The sequence below is a fragment of the Pollachius pollachius genome, assembly GCF_949987615.1.
Source record: "Pollachius pollachius genome assembly, chromosome: 15".
Classification (NCBI taxonomy): Eukaryota; Metazoa; Chordata; class Actinopteri; order Gadiformes; family Gadidae; genus Pollachius; species Pollachius pollachius.
Genome location: NC_136948.1, coordinates 17,516,728 through 17,542,930, shown reverse-complemented (window position 1 = coordinate 17,542,930; position 26,203 = coordinate 17,516,728). Strand labels below are relative to the sequence as shown.

At 44.7% G+C, this 26,203-nt stretch overlaps 1 protein-coding gene across 1 annotated transcript in view; it reads right to left on the bottom strand.

Moving 5' to 3' along the window:
• The window catches only part of alk (ALK receptor tyrosine kinase), a gene marked incomplete at both ends in the record, with an annotated part of 283,418 nt that overhangs the window by 255,733 nt on the left and 1,482 nt on the right, over nt 1-26,203 (bottom strand). The window lies entirely within an intron of this gene.

Below are 26,203 nucleotides of genomic sequence, written 5' to 3'. Positions count from 1 at the left end.
GGTTGAGAAGGAATTTGGGGAAAGGAACTTTGGCTTTGACTCCCTGAAGTACATGAACTGCGACATGCTGCCTGCCGCCGGTTGCCACGAGACACCGCTGCGAAGCAGCACCGTCCGGCAGCGGGCAGCCGGCAGCAGGCAGTGCGCGGTTCAGGCCATTTCAGATTAATGTGGAAGTGGAAGAACCAGAGACGTCGGAGAACCCGACAAAGTCGTTTGTGATTCATAATATCGTCTGAAGGCGCACACAGCTGTTGGCCGTGATAATATGTAGATATCTATGTATTATATGATATTATTTAGATATAGAGCTCCAGGACTGTAACACAAGTGTTGTACACTTCCTTGTTATTTGGATAACCGTTCTGCTGTTGGTGTTATGGCGCATAACACGTCAGACTCTCGTCTCTGGTACCCCCACTATGAGACTCGTAGCGGGGGTTATCTCAGCCATGGTTGAGAATGAATTTGGGGAAAGGAACTTTGGCTTTGACTCCCTGAAGTACATGAACCACGACATGGAGGGAAAGGGATTGTTGGCCGTGAATGTCTCCCTCTTGAGCCCCGCTTCCCGCTGCCCTTGGCAGCGAGGCTCCGGCGGGAGACAACCGCGGTCAACAATCACGGGCAACAATCCCTTTCTCCTCCATGTCGTGGTTCAGTCTACTTTAGATTGATGTGGATGTGGAAGAACCAGAGACGTCTGGAGGCTCACACAGCTTTTGGCCATGATAATATATATTATATGATATAGATATCTATGCATAATATGATATTATTAAGATATAGAGCTCCAGGACTCCCGTGTGTTCTAGAATATTTACAGAACACGGCTAAAGGCTGTGTGCGCCTTTATCCGTATCGCCTATTGCGATACATTCACTGTAAACAGAGCGCATGGTACCGTGGCCGCAAGCTGCTCAGGGCCACACCCCCACCCTCCTCCTTGACCCGCCCCTCTCCTCCTCATTTGCATTAAAGCTACAGACACTGAAACGGCGCATTTGGGGAAAGCTCAATGTGCGACTGGTTCGTAGTGGCTGTAATTCTGCACCACGGCTGAATTTCGGGAACGTCTTCAAATACTGTGTTTTGGGCCTACTAATATCTATATTAAAGCATCCATAAAGTAGCATGCCATGGAACCTTTAAAACACATGTTGTTAGTCGTCCTCAGTAGTACAACATCATCAGCTAGTATATAAAAGCCCTCATTTGAGGACTGAATACCAACAGCCTGTTGGTTTACAACTGACTTCCAGAGGAGTCTGCTTTCTTCGCATAACATCGGCCTTGACGGAAATAAAAGATTGGCTGTCTATTATCTTCCCACCGCAGGAAATGAAATCGGGAGAATCTCCATTCTAGGACGTTAACTGCCTCTCAATACACTAGGAATAAAGAAACGTTTAGAGGGGGGGTAGACGCCTCATCTGCAGATGGCCCAGACCACCACTTATTGATTCAAGAGTGGGCCCCTGTGGCCCTGGACCCCATCCAGCAGCGGTGGAATACACAGAGAACCCTTGGGCCCCCGCCAACACACACGTGAATAAATACTGAAAAACTGGAATGTCAATGAAACTTTAGAGGAACGTGTCTTACAGGTGTGTGTGTCAAGTGTGTGTGTGTGTGTGTGTGTGTGTGTGTGTGCTTGTGTGTGTGTGTGTGTATGAATGTTTGAATGGATGCATGTATGTATGTGTGTGCGTGTGTGCATGTGCGTGTGCGCGTGTTGTTGTATTGCTTTATGGCTCATGTAAATCAAAGGCATGCTGTTGTTTTCCCCCAGGCATCCCTCCCCCTCTGGTGTATTTGAAACTCTCTAATCGCATTTGTGCAATCTGTTCAACTCACTTGAGGGCCAGGGAGGGTCAGGTTTAACATTGATACAATAGCCTGGGATTCACTATTCACTACCCGGTATAACATAACTCTCTATTATTAAGAACACTCTATTGACACTGGCCTGTTCTTTATTCGGTTTGGGAATGCACATATTTCACATTCTTACATTTTAGTGGCAAAACTTTAGCTTTAACTTTAACATTGCATCACCTTGTCTAAAAATGGATACTCTGAATGTATCTTCTACATGTATTATAATTCTGGACCAACAGAAGGACAGACCGACGGACAGATAGACAGCTATATTGCCATGGCAAAAAAAAAGTGTAAAAATAGACACACATTCAATTTCCTTCATCTAAATCCAGGTCCGGTTGAGCAAAGTGTCAGCTTCGTTATAGAACCTCTCATGCCGATTGTTCCGGAGGCATTGGTACACTGCAGCTTGACTTCATTAAATCTGAAATGCCCACTCCAGAAAACTAATGGGGGGAGGGGCAGGTTGTCAAGAAATAGTTAGCTCTTGACAACAGTACGCAGAAGTCCTTCTTTCTCTTCACCCCTCTAAGACTGAGTCGAGATAACACCTGCACCGTGTCCACGTTTTGCCCGTCATGAAGATCTATATAAAGATTTTAAAAAAGAAATATAATAAAATACAAATCATCGCCATATCTTACGCCACCTGAGCGTAGGCAGAGTGTTGCGGCTACATGCTACGCATCCGTCAACAGATTTTGATTTAAAGACAAATATAAATAAAAGTTGACATAACTTGTTTGACCTGTCACAATATTTGCTTGTACTATTTCTAGTAGATGTGCTAAAGATTTGATGCATAAAAGGTTTATCTGTGGGTTTGAAAAAAACAACGACCTATATGTACTTGTGAATTACACGCTTGGAAAAAAAACAGAGCATGGTGTTTGAATATAGAACACAGTTGAGAGTTAGTACACATCGGTCAGGCTTGCTTGTACACAGGAACAGGCGATAGCCAATCGGAGAGCTGAAGCAGGTATTTGACTTCAGCATGACATGATCACCTCTGACCTCGCGGAACTATTAAAGCCAGGAACCTGTTGAACACTGTTGATGAACAGTGACGCAATGTATGGTAACCATCTTTTCTTCAACATTTTGTCGTTGCTACGTTCTATTGCATTTCCTATAATTGAACTGGACCTGCTGGGCCTTCACTCTTGACCGACAATACAGCAATGCTACTCTACTCACCTAACCCAACTGTCATCGCTCACCGAGAATGTCGCAGATTGGCTTCATGGGCACAAACAGTAACCCGGATACTCGGGGCCCTCATATCATTACCCGTGATAGATAACAGCCCTGCCTCAGTAACTAGACCTGCTCTGCCTCTTCGGGGCTGTTTATCACCCGCTTCCAGCTGCAAGCATTAGGAATATTTATTCCCCTGTCACGGGCCGTAACGAAGACAGAGCATCTGAGGGATATCCCACTCTACAGCTCTACATTGGCATCTGCATTGATATTCTGGCCAAACAGTGTCCATTGAAGTGTATTGAGTCAGAAGTGTTATTTTGAGGGCAGTCAACAGAACCCTCTCCCTCCCCGACTTCCCCAGACTGCATGAAGGCGGGGGGACCCCAGGACAATTCCAAACACATTTGCTTTCTTAATTAGGAGACCGATAAGCGAGTGCCTTGCTGATTTCTGGGGGTATTCACGGGGAGCACCTGGCTGGCTATCCATAAAATCATCCTCAGATGCTCGCTTTGAAAATGTACAATGGCCGCTCATTTACCGCGGCAATCAGTGGCAGGACGATAAAGAGGCCCGGCGGGAATGAGCTGAAATCCTGGATGGGTTTGAAGGCGCCACGCAAGGATGTGGAGGAGCCGGGAGGGGGAAAGAAGATTAGGGCAGATACACCCGGCAGGCTAGCCCCTTCTCACTTTTGTTTTCGTTTCTTCTGTCAGTTACACCGCGACGAAAGTATTCGGGAGCAAGTGGAATTTGGAGGGGGTTTGAAAGGCTTGGGGGTGTGGTTGTATTGAGGCTTAGGGCAGTTGTAAAAGCCCAACAACGCACGGCTAAGTTTCAGTCCATTAAGCTAAAAGTACAAGGTTCACACCTTTCCAGCGGGGTCGTAGAGTGCATCCTCATCAGGTTTCACAGGCCACCTCTATGGGATTCACAAGCAGAGTGACATGGGCCGTAAAAGGCTGGCTGAATACATAGCAGGCGAACAAATGAGCTCACACAACTTCAAAGTTTGAGGAAAACTTTTCGTTTTTGGCTTTGGGGCTTTTGTTTGTGTGTCACGCTGCCTGAGAGGTAGGTCAGCAAAGTGTTTACGGTGAACCTGCTGAGGGGTTCAACCTGCCTGCCTGTTTAAGATTTCCAGGTCAAAATAGCGTACGAGAGTTAGAGAAGAAACACCAACCTGCAGTGTCAGGGGAATGTACTTCGCCTGTCGTTTTCTGGCAAAGCAGGACTATTTAAAGCTATTGGCAGACCTTCAAAAAACACTGCATCACTCTGCACCCCATGGGTGCTCTGGTACCCCCCCTCAATACTTCACCTGAGATCAGCTCTTTCAGGCTAAATATAACACCCCCACCAAACATTTAAAATCCACCCATTTCTACACACAACAGGCCCTACAGGATGCGCTTCAATAAAAGTCCACTCATTTCAATCAATGAATCTTTTTTAATAGATAAATGAACCACACATCAGCCGATGCTGTAAGGCTCAACCCCTATTTCCATATTGTCTTCCTGACTCCTTCAGAGCATTTCACAGCATTTCAACACAAGGCCCGCTCAAAGCGCTCCTGTAAAGGTGCTTGGCCTGGCGCATTAACGCTCCTCTCCAAAGGATCATCTCCTCCATCGAGATGTTCCGGCATAAAACATTTGCGAATTTGGAATTAAACAGGCCTGCCAGATGACAGTTATAGTGATGAGAAATGGCTTAATTAATGTTAAAAAATGTGATGCATATTTATACTGTGGCCCAAACACAAACACACACACACACACACACACACACACACACACACACACACACACACACACACACACACACACACATACACACACACACACACACACACACACAAACAAGGCCTTGGAAAGAAATACTGTTGATACACAGATCAATATTACACCCACCTACCCACTCACCCATCCAAAAATCCACAAGCAGAAATGACAAAAGAAGGCCGACATGGCATGATTGACGCGGGCTAAATGAGATTGCACGCGTGATGTCAGCGGCCACCGCATGACCCCAGACTTAGGTGGGGAAGATAGGAAAACCAGAGGCAAACAGATCCGTATCCCCCGCCTTGCCCCTCCAAACCATCACAGCAGATCAAACAAAGATTGATAAAACACCTCCGCTTGGCACTGACTTTCCTCCATTTCTCTCGCCCTTGCTCTCTTTTAAAACCTGGAAATCCCTCTTCAGCACAGCAGCAGTGCCTTTCCAAACTGGCAGGTTCTGTCTTTTTCACTTTTATATTCAGAGGGTGATCCGGCAGAATAAGCACAGAGACACAGAATCAGACCTCTTATCGCCAGCTAATTAAAACACGATCACAGAATGCCATTTTCTTTTCATCCCAGACGTGGCTCCACTGTAAAGGCATTACAGATGGCCAGTGTCATGCAGAGATTTAATATTGTCTCAAATTACTGAAGAAGATATCCTTTGTGTTTTTCGTTGTCTTTGCCAATGAATTAAGGCAAGGTGTTGCCATATTATAGCGGTTGTGTGCATTTGTGTGTGTGCACGTGTGTGTTTGTGTGTGTGTGTGTGTGTGTGTGTGTGTGTGTGTGTGTGCGTGCGTGCGTGTGTGCACACATCTGTGTCTGTGTGTCTGTTTGTGTGTCTGTGTGTTTGTCTGTGTCTGTTTGTGTGTGTTGTGATAGAGAGAGAAGGCACTTGGACACATCCCTCTGGCATAAGCTTGCACACAACAATTGAAGAGTTGATTTAAAAATTAAACATGTGGGAAAGGGGGGGAAAGAAAAACGTCTTATCAGACTTCTGTTCAGTGGCCCATATGGCAGCCTTTTCAAACGCTTTGAAGTGTCTCACCGAAGTTTGGAGGACAATCATGAATATTTAAGAATCATGCATTTCCTTCTCAACCAATATTTGTTCCCTGATACATTAAACACATTTTGTGACCTCAAAACCTTCATGGACCCGACAAGTTATACAACCACATTTTCCATCAAACGTTTATGAACCATAACCATAAAGTTTCACTGTAGACATTGGTGGGAAGCACATCAAACTAAAGGAACAATTGCAATCGTAAAGAAGGGCTTTTGTCAAAATTTAGGAACTAACCTTTATGTCTTACAAGAGGAGACAAATGAATGTCATAACCATACTGGTCTCCAACTTATTTTAGATTTATTCTTCAAGCTGCACAAACTGCACAACAATTACTAATAAACGGTGTGTTGTTAACCTTAACGCTGTTGGTATTCTGTATTCAATTCCTGCTGAATAGAGCACTTTGATTGTTTAGTCTCTATTGTCAATTATCGTTCCCGTCCACTGGCTTACCAACCACCCACACCCATCCATATCAAATCTAGGATCTAGGCATTGCTGGGGCCTTCACCTGGTGGTCTGTACTGTATATTGTTTCCGTTACCCGAGCTGCTTTCATTACTCGTACTTCATACAGATTTCACCGATGCAATATTCACGTTGAGTGCATCACAGACAGGAAGAGAGAGAAAGAGAGACATCGAGAGAGAGAGAGTAATGGAGGGAGGGCGAGAGAGAGAAAGGCAGAGAGACACAAGTAGAGAGGGAGAGAGCAAGAGAGAGAGCGAGAGAGCGCGCGAGAGAGAGAGACATGGAGAGAGGGATGTGAGAGGGAGACAGTGAGAAAAAAGTGAGAGAGAGACATGGAGAGAGGGAGAGTGACATAGAGAGAAAGAGATATAGATATGGAGAAAGGAAGAGACAGAGAGAGAGTCATTGAGAGAGAGAAACATGGAGAGAGGGAGAGACAGAGCGAGAGAGTCAAGGAGAGAGAGAGACATGGAGAGAGGGAGAGACAGAGAGAGAGTCATGGAGAGAGAGAGAGACATGGAGAGAGGGAGAGACAGAGAGAGAGAGTCAAGGAGAGAGAGAGACATGAAGAGAGGGAGAGACAGAGAGAGAGTCATGGAGAGAGAGAGACATGGAGAGAGGGAGAGACAGAGTGAGAGATTCAAGGAGAGAGAGAGACATGGAGAGAGGGAGAGACAGAGAGAGAGAGTCAAGGAGAGGGAGAGAGACTCGGAGAGAGGGAGAGAGAGACATGGAGAGAGAGGAAACGGACGGAAATGTTAGAATACAATCACCATATTTTGCTCCCCAGACAACAATCCTTATTGTTGACTTATTAGGCTGGAAATAATACTTTTCTCGCATGCTGTTTGACTGCAAAGGCTTTACTTTCAATACCTTCATAATACCTCGCCGGATTCAGATTTGAAGTCTCGAAAAGCGACTGTTGATCAAATTAAGACGTGATATTGCTTGGTGACAGCCATTTACCACGTTCCCCCCACTGTCACAATTACCGTTATATTTCTCTCGTTATTCATCAGTCATCTATTTCTAATTCATCCAATTTTCTGATTACAGCTCGCGACAGGCCGCCCTTTGACATGCCTTTACATATCACACTAAGACAACCTTGTCCATCCTCAAGTAGGCCTGGGGTTTGACAGTGGCAACTGTGATTGATACTACATTTGCGGCGGCAAATGTAGTATCATTCTCCACAATCCTCTTCCTCCTCCTCCCTCCTCCTCCCTCCTCCCTTTTCCTCCCTCCTCCTCCATAACAGCCACCTTTCCTTCCGTCAGACCGGATGGTGAATAATACAACTGCAGATCAATCAAGGGGCATTAGAAATAATTATTTCCTAACATTGACGACTCTGCCAGAGCTGCGGATAACACCTATTATAACTCTGGCCCATAATCCATAATTAGAGGCCGGATGAATGTGATTTGAGGGGGAAAAAAAAGGTCACCATGAGCAAAATGGCAGCTTTTGTCACAAACCGCAATCAGCGCAAGCAAATGTTTTTCATATTGGGTTGAGAGGTGCTTTCTCTGCCAATTATCATTAAATTCAGAAATTGTCCATTTTGTTTCAAAAATAATTTTAGCGTTCCGTTTTTGAGCAAGACAAGACACCAGAGCCCTGTTCCAGAAAGCCAATTTGGACCATCTATACTTAAAACCCAGTCCTTGGTCTGACCCCAGTACTCTGCACAGTCCGGTGGTGTCAGGCTTTGGGTCCCCAGGAGATGACTTCTATTCCAGGCATTAGGGACACTGGTGGCGGGCTATAAAAGCCACTACCAATCAAGCACTCACACGCCACAGTTGTGATTGATTGTGGATTACAACTGTGATTGCGACAGAGAGAGGCAATGCGCAATTTATCGGAGCCAGGGCAAGAGGTTGTGCGTGTTTTTGATTAAAATGAAAATATGTGAGTAACGGGTACATCCTTTAACATCAATGCTTGATAAACCAATCTTGTGCTTTAGTTAGCATAAAAAAACAAAAACATATCTCAAAGAGGTCTGGAAGCTAGTTTGTTGCGCAACAACACACGCAACTTGAGCCTAGATAAGAAAATGAAAAAAAAAATCATACATCACAGAATAAAATTATGCTTAAATCTACAAAACTACACATATACTGCAGGGTTTTATATTTGAACTACTTCTAAAGAAGATGAGCCTCAGATGGTGTGTGCCTCGCTCTCGGTCTCCAGGTCATCCGTCCATCTGGATGCATGACCCCGCGTTCCTTCCAGCTTGGCCTGTGCAGTGCAAACGCAAACACATGAACATATTCAGGCGTACTTACTATACCCTTGTGTGTACGCTCTCTCTCTCTACTCCAACAGCCTATGAACAACGATCTGTCTCTTCTTAAAAACATGAGATGTTCACGAGAACAAAATGTTTCCACTGACCCTGGTGGAGACATCGAAGTTATTAAAATATAACACAGGGTAGGACTTGGGACATGGGATGTCTATGTGCATACTTTTACCGGGCTTTGATCAAACGCAGCAACCGGACGGAGAGGCTATGATTACCAAGAGTTAATTTCTGGGGCCCTGTGATCAATACAACACCAGCCATGAGCTCTCTCTCTCTCTCTCTCTCTCTGTCTCACTCTCTCTCTCTCTGTCTCTCTCTCTCTCTCTCTCTCTCTCTCTCTCTCTCTCTCTCTCTCTCTCTCTCTCTCTCTCTCTCTCTCTCTCTCTCTCTCTCTCTCTCTCTCTCTCTCTCTCTCTCTCTCTCTCTCTCACACATGGTGGGATCAAACACAGCCAGGTGTGTTATTTTGGACATGCAATGTGTGCCAGACAGTCCTTTTCTTCATCCAGGGCATGACAAAGTGTTTGGTTTGGTTCGCTGGAGGCATGACCCCTTGGCCTTGCTATTTTTAAACCCAACTATTGGTTAACGGCCTTAACGGATGTGAATGCATTGATGTTTAGGCATCTGAGCACAAACACACATAAGCAAACACAAATGTGTACATGCAAAGATCTAAACGTGTTCATGTGCATATGCAAATACGCAGTCGTAAACATCCATGAAATACAAACAAACAGAAACAAAAACAGAAAAAAACTGTGTGCTCCCCTACAGTGCACAGACACAGATGGATGCACACACACACACACACACACACACACACACACACACACGCACAGATTCTCTTTGCATGGCTTTGATATCCTTCTCATGCTCTGTCTGGCAGAAGGAGGCATATCCCCTTACTCTCTATTGCTCATTTTGACACTGAGCTACACAAACATCCAAAAACACACATATTTAGAAATAAATACACACTTAAGACACACACACTTAAAAACCCACACACCTAGGCACTTGGTTAGGGTATGTAGACTAACATTCGGACAGACACATGTACACATTGCATACATTTTTTGCTACTTTCCATTGTATGCACAATGCTGCACATGCACACACAAACAAAAACATGCGTATCTGGGTGAATGTTCATTTTCATGTGTGTGCGTGATATTTTATTTTATCATCTATGAGGAAGTGGAAGAGGGGCTTGTTTAGTTGTTGTCTTCACAACGTTGTCTCACAAGAGCCGGCAGACATGGAAATCAAACGCACCTTAAATCTCTCTGCCGAGGGGCTGTGTCGTAAGAGAAACACACAACTTCCATTTAATGAAGAGAGGAAGGCATGTCCCCCAACCATCAAGTCGTAAAAGTGTACCCATTCCAGTTTATATGCACTGAGGATGGGCCATTATTTGATTACGTTATGGAGTTATCTGAACCCATATCCCAGCACTTGCACGACCAGAATGGTCTTAGACTTGAACTCTGAAACTGCTATAAGTAGCAGTGCTACAAAGGCCATAGATCCACTGTATTAAATCCATTCTAATACAATAAACTTGTGTTATTTATGGGGTGAAGTGTTTTCTTAAAACGCACTGAGCCTAGAGATACGACCAATCAGGATACATTGTGTGGCAGCTATAGACACTGTATATTCTCACTGCCGGAGATACGAATGAGTGAATGGATCCTATCTGGTCTGGTCAATCAATGCAAGATAGGGAAAGTAACTTTGGTTTCTCTGTCTCAAGACTCTTTCTAATAGATTATTCTTTAGCAAACAGTTCAAACAGTGGCTGGAGAGTACATGTTTGCTTGTGCAATTGTTTGCTTTCTACCTTTTGTGTGTGAACCAACTTAGTCCCCCTATCCCTTTTCCCTCTCGTACTGTTTCACACTAATTGTTGAGTTATGTTTCAAATAGTCTTCTTGAGATTGGCTAATGAAACACACCTCCAGGACTAATCTGATTGGAATGGCGTGTGTGTCTGTGTCTGTGTGTGTGTGCGCGTGTGTGTGTGTGTGTGCGTGCGTACGTGCGTGCGTGTGTGTGTGCGTGCGTGCGTGTGGGTGTGTGTGTGTTATAGGAGTTCAGGAATGATATACTTGGGAGAAAATCCAAAATGGATTGCCTTTTAAACTCTTCCAAGCGGCCATACGAAGGTACACAAGAGAAAGGTTGCCGTGTGTTTGCATATAATCCATAGGGTATTATGGACTCTCCTCAAAACAAACTGAAATTGATCTCATCCCAGAGTCCGCGGTACACCTCTGGTCGTTGCGGAGGAGTGTGTGACCTTCCATTCAATCTCTGCAGTGTTCCAAATGTACTCATCAGGCTATAATAGGGTGTGCTTACGTTACAACTGTACGGCGACGTGAACTACTTCTAGCTCCACTTGTGTTTTTCTAATGGGTGATTGAATAAAGTGTGAAAGTGAGAAAGAAAATAAGTCAGAAATCATGCAGGACAGAGGCCTTTGCCGTGTGTATCAAAATAGGAAAAGTAAGCCGTGAGGATTTAATTCAATGACCAGGGTCTTAAGTGTATCTTGCAATATTCTTATATCCATCCATCCATGCGTGCGTGCGTGCATGCGTGCGTGCTTGTCACGATTGATGAAACGGATGGACGTGGGCAGCAGAGGCACTAGTTTAATTCCACCTGCAGATCTCCCCAGCCGTCACTGCAGTGCAGGGCCATGAACTGTCCCCAAGCCAAGCCCATCTAGATACATTATTCTTCAGAATTGGATGATTCACCTCAAGCAGGCTTGTGCTACCGACATATACTGCATGTTCTCTTTGTGGAGCCTTGAACTGTGATTAACAATTATATTGTGGTCGGAATTCTGAAAACAGTGAATCCTTATTTTGTAATATTAAAAAATAAGGATCTGCTATGCCTTTATAACACTGTCCAATACAACCTTTGCTTTATGTTCTAGCACACAATAGAAAGGCATATTTCAGTTGAACAACTGTGTTCATATGATCCTAATTAATATGAATTATTAATAGTATAAATACTAACATATGAATACTTCATTAATATTGATACTAATATCAAGTGTCCCTGGGGATAGAAGGAGTAGGGACACAACACTTTGCTGGTGTGTAATGTTGGGGTGGGGGCGCTCTGCCAACCAGCCCTGGCAACCTCATCGGGCACAAAGATGAAAACAGAGAGTGTTAGAGAGCGAGAAAGTTGTTGGTCTTTGGAGAGTTTAAAAGATGGTCGCACGCTCTGCGATTCAGCATCGCGATTCGCGTTTCACAAGCACACACTTTACATTGCAACTTTAGGGCTATATTTTTATTTAGTAGGTTGATGCAAAAGTGTGTAGGAAAATATGCAATAGCATATTATGACCAAAAATAAAACTAGTACATTGTAGATAGTGGGTGTGTGCCCTCTACGCTACGAGTGCTGCCTATAGCAGTCGCCCATGATAGGGGATGATAAGGGACTGTTCCATTTCAGTAGGAGGAATATGTATTACATTATACATATATAGGTAATGCTGTCTTCATTGAAAAAAACGGTGCTTTTCTTTAAAAAAATAAGGACGTTTCTAAGTAACCCCAAAATCTTGATTGGTAGTGTATTTTATATATATATATATATATATATATATATATATAATTTAGGTCCTGGTTATGTTCCTTTATTTGAAAAATAATGTCTGGTTCCTCTGCCAGTGATTGGAATACCAGCAGTCAGTTTATTGCTCAGCTTCTGCTAAAGACATTGATTTAATTAACGTTGTTAATACAAACTCTAATAATGTCGGTCCACCACTGCCTTGGTAGCTGGAATTATCTTGTTTACCACGAGCAACACGACCTCCGTTGACGCACCTCACTGTTTTTTGACAGTCACACTGTGCTGCAGATAGTGCCTGAACTCATGTTACCGTTTCACAAAAAGAGGCCTAACAAGGCACACTCCCAGATACCACACACCTCAGGGGATGGGGGTGGAGGGAGTTACAGGAGGTATCCTGGTAATTGGAACCTCAGCCTGAAGCGGCCCTGAAACACGAGGGCGATGAGCATTGTTTACAGCTTGCTATGGGTTCTTATTTATAATGCATGGGCACCAGTTGTCCATTCTAACAACAGAGGACGGTATCTCTCGTTCAAAAACAGTCTCCTGCTTAAGTGAGTTGCAAGCCATAAATTCTATTTACAGGACTAATAAATGACAAAAATGAACTTTCGCCATAACATTTTATCGTTACATATTGTTGCCATGTGGAGTTGTATAATGCTTAAGATGTGGTCATCTATTGTGCGGTAGATGTGTGTGCGTGGGTGTGCTTTGTTTAAGTAGCTGCTTGTACATGTGTGTAGGTTTAGTGTGTGGTAATTTATGAATCACACACTCGTAATATACTTTATCTATCCATTAATGACCAGAATGACAATGCTGTGATTAACACATGTTGTTTATGTAGCGGGTAACATGCACTCGAGGAAAGTGAAAAACCATGGAGCAATGTCAAGTAGTAACCAGATAATATCAACACAAAATCATAAATTGATGTATTTGAAGGGCATGAATCGTTCTCTTAGTATTTATTTTAGTTAAAGCCTTATAGAATGAATAGATATTAATGGACCAGGTTAAACACAGGTTCATGGTAATGGCCCTTGTTTGAATATAAAATGTGTTAAATTGATTTTATTCTGATCCACAGAAGAACGCCTCTAATGATTACTCAGCATCAAGGATTTATAGATTTCTTTGACTGTTTTCCTGCTAATTAAGAGTATACCTCCCATAAGCAAAGCTGGGTATTTACACGGTAACCGCGTCGAGATTATAACACATGCACAATCTAGTACACACTTTTTCAAGCACCAATGTAACCCAGGTCAACTAAGGCTCACCACATGTGTACCATTTAAAATGAGGTATAGCTGCATTCCAGTAAGTAGTGACTTGTGCTTCATAGCTCACTTAAATAGGTTGGCTTTCATTAAATGCTTCTAGGAGCTGCAATGCGAGTTCAGTTTTAGTGGGAGGCTCTGGAGGTTGAAGGAAAATTACATAATGTTTGATTATTTATTTTTCAGTGTTGGCTGTGGTTACTCGTCGATTATGTTTCCACAGAGAGATTGAGGAAAAGCACTGAGCCACATCATTGCTTGTAAACTATGTGTGGGGCTTTACAACACATGGAAATGCGTGCAGGGTTCCCAACTGCATTTCTGTAAAAACAGAGCTGGTTTATTGAATTCTGGATGTTAGAGAAAAAAAATACATGACCACCCCTCTCTCTCAAACACACACAACATTGTTTGTGTGGAACCACATTTCCAACAGAGTCATCACATTTCTACACAAAATAAAGCATTTTTGAATCATCGACAAAACCCTTCCAAGAATCTACCACAGCATGCAAACGTCTGATACAATCTAAAGTTATCTACTGATATTACAAAGATAACCGGGGAGCCAACCGGACTCTTCCAGTGTTTGACCCCATTGACCTTTAAAAACACATGTAAAGACTCTTGACTGTTAATGCCTGACCGCCAAGAAATGTTCCCACGCACACACAGTAAATATCCAATCCTGGATAATTCCATCTCATGAAGGCTAGCATAAAATAGCCCTCTTTTCCCCACAGGAAGTATATAGTGAAATAATGATAGGGCGGGCAGGTTTAAGCTGCACAGATGGGCCAAGACTGCTACATATTATTAGAAGTTAGTAGTTATTGTCGTCATCAGCATAATCATCGTTATTTTAAAGTCATTAAATGCATGCATAGCAATTTGATCATTCCTTCCCTTGGGGTATATGTGGATAATCGTAAGCTGTTGTTCTCTTCTCTGAGAACATATTGTTATCACAAATTTAGTGGGCACACGCGGGAGTTCTTGTGTTTCTCGTTGGCTTCATTCTCAGGAGCCTGTTCCAATAATATACAATATTTTAGAGGATGAAGTCTAGTTTACCTCATAATAATTATGTTGTCTATTAAACAACAAATGCCTGGCCCCATACTGAGAAATTGCTATCCAGCTGTCAAATTAAACAGAGAATAGGTCATTGGAGCAGTATTTTCTGCATTAACATAGAGCGGAAGGAGGCTGCTAATCCATATGTTAATAAGACCTTCATTTAAATATAAGGAGAGAAATGGGCTGCGCCGTGTTGAGGCGATGAAGATATTCCCAGACAAAAAGATCTCATCAAGATGTAAGTGCAGAGCTTAAGTCGTGGAGACGGGCAGCACTTGCCTATGAAAGACATTCCACTCAGAAATAATTCATTGTCGTGTTCCTGCAGAATCCCCTCCTTCCCTGCCCCCACTCCCAAAAAAAATGAATTTTAAGCACCGGCAGGTCAAACAGTGGACAAGCGGCGGTTAATCACTTTTACGACCCCATGAATGTTTCACACATAACCACCGGCTGAACTTTTGTCAATGAAAATCAGAATTCCTATTTCGACCATCACTTTGCATTATTCTTATTCAAATTCGTGATATCATTATGAATGTTTTACCCACTCACAAAACCACAGCAGCCTGTCAGCTCCGGATCTCTGCCATCATATCAGCGTTCCCGGCCCCGTTGCTTGGACCACACAGAGGCACCCACACGCACGCACTCCAGCGCACACACGCAGCCGCGCGTTCTCTCTCTGCAGACTCAAAATGGGCTCCCCCGGTGGCGTCATGGCAGCAGCAGCGAGTGGGAGCCAGAGGACAGGCCTAACAGCCCCCTCGAGCGAGTTTATGACCTTTTAGCGATAAGAGCCTTGTCTTACTGGCTGAAAAATGTACAAAGGAACCATGTAGAAGCCGCGGTCCTCCACTGACGCTGAGACCTGCTTTAATCCACAACAATGGTACCTCGACGAGGAGGAAAAACTATTTAGGGCGGGGGGCAGGGGAGGGAGGGGGGAGGAGATAGCGGTCACATTGCACTCATTTGTGCAGCTAAGAGCCCACTTGGAGAGACGATTAGGAAGTCCCCTGTGTGGGCCTACAAGATTTGCTTGCTAAGATGTAATCATCTAAAACCCAACCTTGTTGCACAGTTGTTGTCCGGCTATAAATAGGAATTCCGCGAAGGTAAACAATGGTTGAGTCAATGAGGAGACGAATACCAGGGCATTAAGGTATTACATTTACATTCTGAGCCTTTAGCAGACAGTTTTATCCAAAGCGACTTATAATAATTACCTTGTATAATGCAATAACTCAACTTAATGGCACAAAACTCTTTTTTTTTGCCATCATTTCCTAAATAATGCTTCACCTCATGTCCAATGAGACATATCGTTATTATGTCATGTCGAGGAAAGGACTCAAATGACATATTTCACCTTCCCCCGTCCGAATTCCCGTCGTCCCGGTTTCTTCCATTATAATTTCCCCCTTCCTACGTTCAGAACATCGCCCACCAATTCTCCTAAAGGTCCCCTGTGAATAACGAGTCCATATCCCCTTGGAAACATATTGACATTGTGACAAACCCCCACTCCATACATTGAGCAGCTTTTTTTTCTTCATATTTCAAAGTGTGGCTGTGTCAGAAGCAAGGACTACTTCTAAGGATCACCGCACAAATCTCTGCCACTCGGTCCCTTGGCACCTGTGTCAGGCGCGGGTGTGTCAGGGTAGACGACGTGCTTGGCTTCTAATATCACTTTCTGTGTCTTATCCTTCTCTCACCCGAGGAGCTGGTGGGAAAACTCTCAAGTTAGGCTTTCAACACTTTAGGACTCAATGTACGGCGTCCACCGGGACTAAACCACCATAGTGTCATAAGAGTGGTTTTGAATCAGAAACCTGCACTCCCGGTTGGATTTTTTTTTTTTTTTGGGGGGGGGGGGGGGTGGACTGTACCTTTACGATCACATGAGCGCCAGGATTTGTTCTGAGGGATGTTACGAGCTCACCTTGCAGAGTGCCCGGTTATGAGGCCTTGTCATTGGATTCGTCCTTTAAAAGGAATCGGAAGACGACACCTACAGCTGTATTATGGTGGGCCATAAACTAAACAGTTTGAGTTACCTCAAATAGGCTAATACTGAGACAAACCTGTTTCATTAAACAGAGAATATAAAGGGAAATATGCGAACAGCTTTAAGGCCACATTTTTTACCTCACTGAAAATCCAAGATGAAGCTTTAGAAGTCGATTACTCCCAATGTGGAATCTCAAAGTACTCCATTAAAGCCAGGGAAGGCAATTTGGAGAAACGAGCCAAAGTAAGCTCAACTTTGAAAGTATGCAACCGACAACATCTCTCCACTCTTGTTTTGCCTCCCTGCCAAGCCAGCCCCCCCAAAACACATAACTGGCTGGCCTAGCTTTAGCAATAGGTCTGTCTAGCCTTGTGGAAGAATCCAGTCATGCTTAATGAGGGCACGGGCAGACTGCACACAGGTAGTCGGGTAGGTAGGTAGACAGACAGGTGGGACATTCAATAGATTCCTATGGGCCTAATGAAAGTATTGGCTGGGTTTATGGACTGCAACAGCCACAGATAGCAGATGTTTTTGTGTTTTGGTCAAAGTATTTGATTTTGATTGCTGTCATGAAGTTTATAGAATTTCAAAAATATGGCAAAAAAGGTTTCATAATTAAATTGCCTTACTTAGCTTCAAAGGGAAGTTGAAGAAATATCCAAAAAGAGTAATCCAACATGAAGAAAAAAAGTCTCCCTCACAGGTCTCCCTTAAACTAGGCCTGTTACGTAAACACAGTCTCTAATTTGTTTTTTTTTGTGCTTCTCTCCTGTCCTAAACCAGACGGCCATCTTGGGACACTGTGCCTCCAAACAAAACTCAATTGTGGGTGTGGCCAAATTAACATACAATCACCTCCCACTAGCTTTCAATTACTCCCCTTTCCAAACACAACTCAATTAGACATGGGAACAAACAACAGACCACAACATAATTGTATGATGTTATTGGACATCACCACAAGAAAGAGTCGCCAGTACAATTTAAAGAGTTAATTTTTGTTGTCATTAGGAAGTTATGTATAGCCCTTCCCATACTGCAGTTTTTGCACAAAAGAAAACAAATACATTATGTTTGTTATGAAGCCAATTTTCCCTTGTGATGATTCATTCAACTCAACCAAGCCTATGCTGTTGGCATTCAGGCCCAAATCACTCTTTCACTAACAGGGCTTTTATCGAGAAACAAGAATAGCTCAACATGAAGCCAATGCAATCTATCTCTAATGGCCTCTTCCCTTCTGATGGCCGCAATGTTTAATCAGAGTAAGAGCTGGGCTTTAACCCGCAACTGGCAACATCTATTATCTTGGCTTTGGCTCGTCGTTTGTTTGTTTTCTCTTTTTTTTAAGGCAACCCTCACAGCTAGCATGCACTCATCACCAGTCACTGACGTGGCAGCACTGAAACAGCAGGCAGCCAGAAATAAATGAATGGCAAATTCCACCAGAATTCCCTTTTCGACAGTTCTCTTTTTGCTACAATGGCCGCTGTTGCCAAATATACACGCCAGTCATCTATGTATGCGTTTATCAATATGGACAGGAAATCAATCGCATGGTTAAGCGTACCATCTGAAATGCCCCAAGAGACCCACGCTCCACAACAGAGCGCCGTAACCCAGTAAATATCCACTGTATTTCTCTGGCCTTACTACTTTTTTTCTGCGACTGCAGTACATTTTGCATGGCCAAATGGGATTGGTCATCCATCAGTAAATAATGGGTTGGAGTAGGTCAATAAAAGAAGTCCTTGCTGCAGACTTTTTACAATCTGACAGCTGGGCTGTGTCAGAAGGGAGCAAAAAAACACAGTCCATTTAACCCTTTTTTGTCGTTAGCCGTAGCAAGGGTTATTCCCGGCCAAAATGGGCTGTTTTTAAAGTGGGCAAGTGCCTTGTGGTCGCACTGGACTCACCTGACTACATGGTCCCTACTCTGGGGTCACGGTGGGCCTGCCACAGCACGACCCCTTGACCGCACACAATTGTACATGCCATTCAAGCCTAATCACGCTAAAGCATTTTCTTTCGACCAGCGGTTCCCAAACCTTTATATATGTACCCCCTGTGAAAATGTACATCCTACAGAGTACCCCCACATACGAGACCGAAACACCAATAATTCCTGCTTTTTATTTGGATTTCAAACAGGTGGTCTGCACCTGAACTCACACAGCTGGTCCCAACAGCAGGGGCTTACTTTGTAGCTACAGTGCAATTTTCTGTTGCCCCTCTGTGTTTGGGCTGACCTTCATCACCAATTCATCCATCAACTTTTTTTCAAAAGGGAGCTATGAATGCTTATTTTACATAAGGCAACAAAGAGAAATGTATGATAGGAATTACATTTTTTCCTCTGCGCGAGAACATGAACAATGTTGCGATTGTTGGCCATTGGTTACAAGTGAAGTATTTATTATTTTCACACAATATTAACGCAAAGTCCAAAACTGTGTTGTTTGTCCTACGCAATATTTTCCAAGGTTTCACTTTAAAAAATATGAAAAAATGTGTTGGTTCACAACTAACCTAACGTTACTCTTTCTCACTAAGAAGGAAAACCTTTAGGCAACTTTCAGACAAAACGTCTCTGTTGTCATGGCAACGTCTATGAATGACTGAGAGCAAGCTGTTCAGATCTTTCAGAGAGTGAGTTTCCAGTCATGGCTAAGCGAAAGGGGAGGGTTTTTAGACTGCGCCGCACACATTTGTTTTTGGTTCTGAGACTTCAGCCCGCCAAAGGACTGGGAAGGTAAATCACCGATTAATTTTAAGTGCCCCCCTAGATCAATCCAAGAAGCCCCCGGGGGTAACCTGCGTACCCCACTTTGACAACCACTGCTTTAGATGAACTAACTCTGGTGTCACATTGCATCACAGGTCTGGTAAATTATATCTAAACCTGCACCTTGTAAGTTGTCCCATTAGCAATCTCTAGTGGCTTGAGTTATAGCTAAAGTTATGGCTACATCATTTTCCCCAGGTGTGTGTGTGTGTGTGTGTGTGTGTGTGTGTGTGTGTGTGTGTGTGTGTGTGTGTGTGTGTGTGTGTTTGTGTGTGTATATGTGTGTCGGCAGGGGGTCGGGGGGGGGGGGGGGGGATGTGGACCATTAAAAACAGTTCAAAGATGGGTGAATCTCTTGAGCAACTTGCTAGTTCGAGTAAGGAGCAGCAGTAGAAAGGTTAAATAGTGCAGGTTCCAATATTGACTTTGGGCGTCATGAGGGCTGTATCGAATCCTTTTGTTATGCTCGTGCTGTATGCCGATTATTTGCTTTGTTTGACATGTTTCCTTCATTTTGTCGCGCTCGTACGGTTCTTTAAACAGAGTGTCACTGTCCTCCCATCTCCTTCTGCAACCAAGCCTTGAGGGAGCTGCCATAGCTCCTGTGTGACAGGTATTTTGTTTTCCGTTGCGATGGAAGTACGACGCCAGATTTGATTTTTCTTACGGAAACTTGGGAGTCTGGCATCCTTTTAATATCTTTTACATGACAGCAAACACTTTTCAGGTGTTTTGTGACATTCAACCAAGCAAATTACTGTAGATGTTTAGTGCGACGCAATCTCCGTAATCACATTGGCTGTCTGCCTCTACGCTCTCCCTGATACCCACACACAATGCTTATTTATAGCATGCATTCAATAATTATTAGCCATTCCTGAAAATCCAATTTGATTGTAGCTGTAGTTGCCTCTCTCTCTAGACTCCCTCTGGGCACACTGGCTTTTTGTCAGGTATTGTGTTCAATGTGTTTAATAAGTAGCATACACCATCTGAAGCTCAGTCGAGTTTTAATCCCAGAGAATTCCTTTAAAATGTAGAAGGGAAACAGGAAATCGTTCTCTTTGATTGGACGTAATGAAAGAGCGATGCTCCCTGACTAGCTGACTCCCTGGTTGTCAGCAGCACCCGTGGGTGCACGCATCACCCCCACCCGAGGTCACGCAGGTGGTTTTCTTGTCTACAAATCCTTGTGTTGAAGGAACTGAAGGGCGTGTGCAGCCAAGCAGCCGGTGTTCTCCTTGGGTTTGCAGTGAATTATTCCCCTCGAAAATAAAGCGTGCGGTAGTGTCTTATCTCCAGGGCACTGGCAGGTCAGCAGAAGCTGTAGGAGGACAGGGAGATGAGCGCTGCAGTGATATCGACAGCCGGCGCTGGCCATTGAATGAAGGGCTTTCTCCAGCCAGTGTGATGCTCTTTTACAGCTAATTGCCTCATTTTTTTTTTACTCAGCAGTACCACCAGCAAAAGCGCAGACGTTGTTAGAGTGTATAGACGAGTGTGTGTGTGTGTGTGTGCGTGTGTGTGTGTGTGTTTGTGTGTCTGTGCCTGTGACTTTGCCTGTGTGAAAGACAGAGAGAGAGGCTGACAAACAGAGAGCCAACAAGACATAGCGAGCGGGGGCGAGTGTGTGTGTGTGTGTGTGTGTGTGTGTGTGTGTTGCTGTGTGTGTTGCTGTATGTGTTTGTGTGTTGCTGTATGTGTGTGTGTGTGTTTCTGTGTTGCTGTGTGTGTTTGTGTGTTGGTGTGTGTGTGCGTGTGATGTCCATGTGTCGTATCCGTATATGCCTGCAGTTGCATTCTCGGGTGCACACGTTTTTCATAACGTGCAAAATAATGGCCAGTGGCTTCCTTTAATGAACTTTGTGCAAACGTGCAGCGCAACACAAGGTCCTCCCAAAGTCAACCAGTTGGCAGACAGCAGAATGGTTTCGCTGCACATTTTCGCTGTTAGTTTTGTTCAGTTTTGTGCCTCTCTTGTTTAATGTCTTGCTGTGCTGAGGAGGCCGCTAGCTGCCGGCTCCATCCAGCTCTCTGTGTTCCAGAAGGATCACAGACACGAAGTCAGGAGGAGGGTACCGCCAAGAGGAGGAGGAGGAGAAGGAGGATGTGTGGTGTCGCCTGAAAGCACCCCAGTGCTCCCTAGTGGATGCACACACATACACAAACATGCGTGCAGAAACACACACACACACACACACAAACACACACACACACATGCACACATGCACAAACACATGCCTGTAGACACACAGACACTCTCACTTTCACACCCAGAAAGTTAAGACCTATATAGCTCTTTAAAGCTTAAAAGCAATAAATGCACTGAGTCCTTCCTCTCATTCCAGGAGGAAGGACTGCTATTTCAGGAGTAACCAGATTTTTCTCATAGAGACAATGGACAATTCCCTCAATTCTCTCTGTCTCTACTATGCCCCTATCTTTCAGATGTGTATTGAGGGGGTTTCCAATAAAAATTGTCAACCCTTTCCCAAACTCTCACCTTCACTGTCTACCTACCTCTCCAAAACTCGACCCCCGCAACCTGTGCATCCGACGTCCTATCTGAGACGCTGAACAGCCTAAATGGCCTGCTAATAAAAACAGACCTGGCAGTACGGGGTGATTGATAAAGGTGCTTATGTGCTCAACTCCCTGGCCACATGAACGCCTGTGGGCAGTGGAAAATTCCCACAAAAAAATAACGCACACACAAACACACACAAAACACCTCTTGCCATGGCAAATCATGCCCCATTAGGTAGGGTTTCAATTTCTCTTCGGAGGGGGGGGGGGTGGAGAGGGAGGTGGTCTGTCATAAGGGAGCTTCGAGCCTGGGCCCCATGACAATCCCATTAGATCATAAAGGAGTACTGCAGGAAGTGGCCTGATGGAGCGCCATGCGGCCCTCCCCCTCGCTGCAGCCTCGTGACAACGCGGCGTTATTTCAGTCCGCCGTGGCTCAAAGCACTTTTTGAGATCCTGTCTCTCTTGCGTTGAAAATCCAAGGCTTCTTCTTTTAGCCGGAATGGGATGAAACAACACAAGCAAGAGGGCCAGCTGTTGGGTAGCGTTGAAAAAAAAGTTTGACCGTGTCTGTGAAGGCGGTATCTCACATCAGAGAGCCCAAATCCTATTAGGTTATTAGAATAGTGATAACGAACAGCTTAATTGCAGGGAGACGAAACCAAAAAGATTAGTGGTACAAAGCTGTAGGAACCTCTTTAGTTTTCTAGAGCATTGCTTTGAACAGCGTTCTCATATGGCGTGTGATTAGAAGACGCAATCTTATATCCGATCACACTCGATAATCACGTCAAGTGGTGAACCCCCCCCCCCCCCCCAACACCCCAAAAATATTATTTGGCAATGCGCAACATCGTTGAGCATAAGTAGGTCAACACCACGTGTCACAGTGCTTCAAATGTTGAGCACACATACACACACACACACACACATACACACACACACACACACACACACACACTGTAAGTAAGTGTTTAGCTAAACCCTCGGTACCCGAGACACATTCGCTTCACCATTAATCAAAAAGAAACATAAACAAACCGGAGAGGCTAAAGAGAGAGGTACGGTGAAAAAGCTGCATGCTAAGTAGGGGGTGAATACAGGAAAACATGGGCAAAGTCACCCTAGGTCTGGCTTATTTCCATAACGGTGACACCAGCATTAACTACTACCTGGTGGACTCATTAATATGTCTAACGGCTTCTTTCTCTTCATCAGTCGCCATATCAGTATTTACCCATACGCTGCCTACCTCATGGAACGACGCCTGCAGAAAGCCAACAGGGCGACACATTGGTGCCACGAACGTGCGACTCTACAGCGCACAAAGTGTGTGATACGGCCGCCGGTGGAATGTTAATGAGGAGGAGGTAGGGCCTTTGTATCTGCGAGGGGAGGGGTAGTCTCTCCACCCCAAAGAATGGTGGCTCCACCTCCAGACAAATGAGCTGTCGGACTTCCCTGACAGTATCCCTGCGGCATCCTGACCGCCACAGATGAACTGCTGCAGGTTCAAGGGGACAGCCTCATTCAAAAGCATTCACTTTTTATTCATTTGAGCAGTTGCGCGAGACATAGGTGTCATGTCATGGAACGTTGCAAATTGTTCGCCACTGCTCAGCCACCCAGATCACCGCGGTGACCCGAATGCGGCGCACATCAGATTTTGAAGGAGTGGGGTGGCTGTCTGGCTTAACCCCACGAGTGCACTCACCGTGCGGGTCGTACACCTCGTCACGACGCAGGGTAAATTACCGCATGGGGTCCAATGCTACATGTCATTCCCTCTAATCGCCAACCTGCTTTCCTGTCTCTGTTCACTGTCCCGTCCATAAAAGCTACAAAATAAGCCAATTCAATAAAAGAGCAATGCAGAGTATAAACTCAGCACGCGTTAGTTTTAATAGTAGAAGCTGAACTCAAAGCACTGTCTCTCTTCCACAAAATGCAGAAAAACCAAAAACCCAACGGAAAAGTGTTAGATGTTAATCTATCGATGATGTACTACGCCAATGCTAAGCTGGAATGAATCCATTAAGGCGCCCCAAACTATAAAATATTCAGATAAATTGTATCCTGCACTGCACCCACAGGCAAGACAAGAAAGCATAAACAAGCAGTCAGCGACTAGTTCCCCTATAGTACTCCGACGTTGCTAGAGATGGGCAGCAAATGCAGATTTCAAACCCAGTATGGATCGCAGCTCCCAAGACACGCTGTCATGGCTGACATTGAGACATGTTGGAATGATGATGACTATGCTCGGGGTACGACTTGATCGACAGGGAAAAAGCCCTCGGGGTTACGGCAGTTGAAGGGGGGGTGCATGTAATCTGGGTGACTCCTGGAGACCCGATTGATTATTGAAATACATAAATAATGAAGTGGCATGTCGTTTGGACTGGGCCATCGATTTCGCCATTAGCGACTGATTGATACAAGCTTTAAATGTCAGCCATCGATCGATCGCCCGCAGTCGTCACGGCTCATACTTTGGACACCGTTGTCATCTTCATGTCGTGTCGCGGTTGCCTTCGCGACCGACAAAGAGAGGAGGCCAACACGAGGGCAAAATCCTGTCACCCTTAGCTGAACTTTGAACAACTTTAACTTCGACCGAGGACAACAACAAGTGTGCTGGGTTGTCGAGGGGCGCCGGGGCGGGAAGATGGAATACCAAGAGCAAATGTTTTGCTAAGGATAAAATGGTAGCATTATCGTGCAGGGCTCCACCACAGTACCGACTGCAAACAAAGTTCTATAGGCATTCCAGGGTGGAAGTTAATATGCCCAGAACGATCTTCCTCTCCCTTCCGTTGACTGAACTTTCCAAATATTTACCTTTAAGGTAGAACATTCAAGTTGGGATTTAGTTGTGAGCCTTTTGGGGGGATCTCTTAAAGTCCACGCAGTCAAACTAGTCTACTTTTCCATGAAAGTAAAAAGGAAAGTACCCCATCTCATGCGTTTACTCAGTAACAATTTCACCCCTTTTTTTTTGTTCCAGTGCTGAAAAGAGCACTGGCCCGTCAGCCCACTACCGTCTGAGAGCTTGTTTTGCTAATGGTGCGGACTTCTTATGACCACACACACTGGCCTGGCCACTGTGGTTAGTGTTAGCAGGGGCCTGCTGTAGCACTGGGTTAGCAAGGAGCGGGCTAATGATGCGGACCCTGTAACGATCCTCCGGTAGCCATATATAAAACTGCCCGCTGAACATAACCAGGGTTAATAAAGTGTGGGTCAACTCTTTAACGCACCAGCATGCCTCTCCACGGCACTGTTATTCCCATGTGCATTCCTAGTTTTTATTAACGATATCTATGAGCTCCATTGGTCACGCGGGTGAGGGCCATGTGTGGCGTTGCGATTCTATTGTGTATACAGCATTGCATTTAATGAGCATACAATAGCTGTAGCCTTAGGGATAAATGAGAAGTTTCCACAAGAACTGAATGAATACATTTATTAATACGACTTTAGTACGAGTACGAGTGTGAGAATTATGTGTTTGTATTTGTGTGTGTGTGTTTTTGTGTGTGTGTGTGTTTGTGTGGTGTGTGTTGTGTGTGTGTGTGGGGGTGTGTGATCCCTGATTTATGTGAGAATACAATGGGACAGTGATAGTAATGGCACGGAGTGGGTGTGAGGGAGGGGAGGGGAAGGAACTGACGGGCGCATCCTATCGGTTTCGTGAGATCAGATTTGGTGCGTCTGACAGGTTTCCGTTGGTAAATCGTCTGCCTCTCCCAGCCTCCCTCATCAAAGTGATTAAGCAATTACCCTGATTGTGCCGCCGCTAAGAGGAGCGAAGGGGAGACCCCCTTCTCACCCCCCCACCTTCCTCCCCCCCCCCCTTGAGTATTGAGTGCTAAAGCTTTCTGGGAGATAACCGCTTCATTTGTGCTTCATCAAAACAAACTCTCTCTCTCTCTCTCTCTCTCTCTCTCTCTCTCTCTCTCTCTCTCTCTATCTCGCTCTCTCCCTCTCCCTCTCTCTCCCTCCCACTGTCTAGAGTCTCTGCAGCCTGTGTTTCTCTCCCTCTGTCGGTGAGCAACAGACAGACAACAGCCCAGGGGGATTCAACAAAGGAGGTACACCTGGGGAGGAAAACACAGAGGTTATCC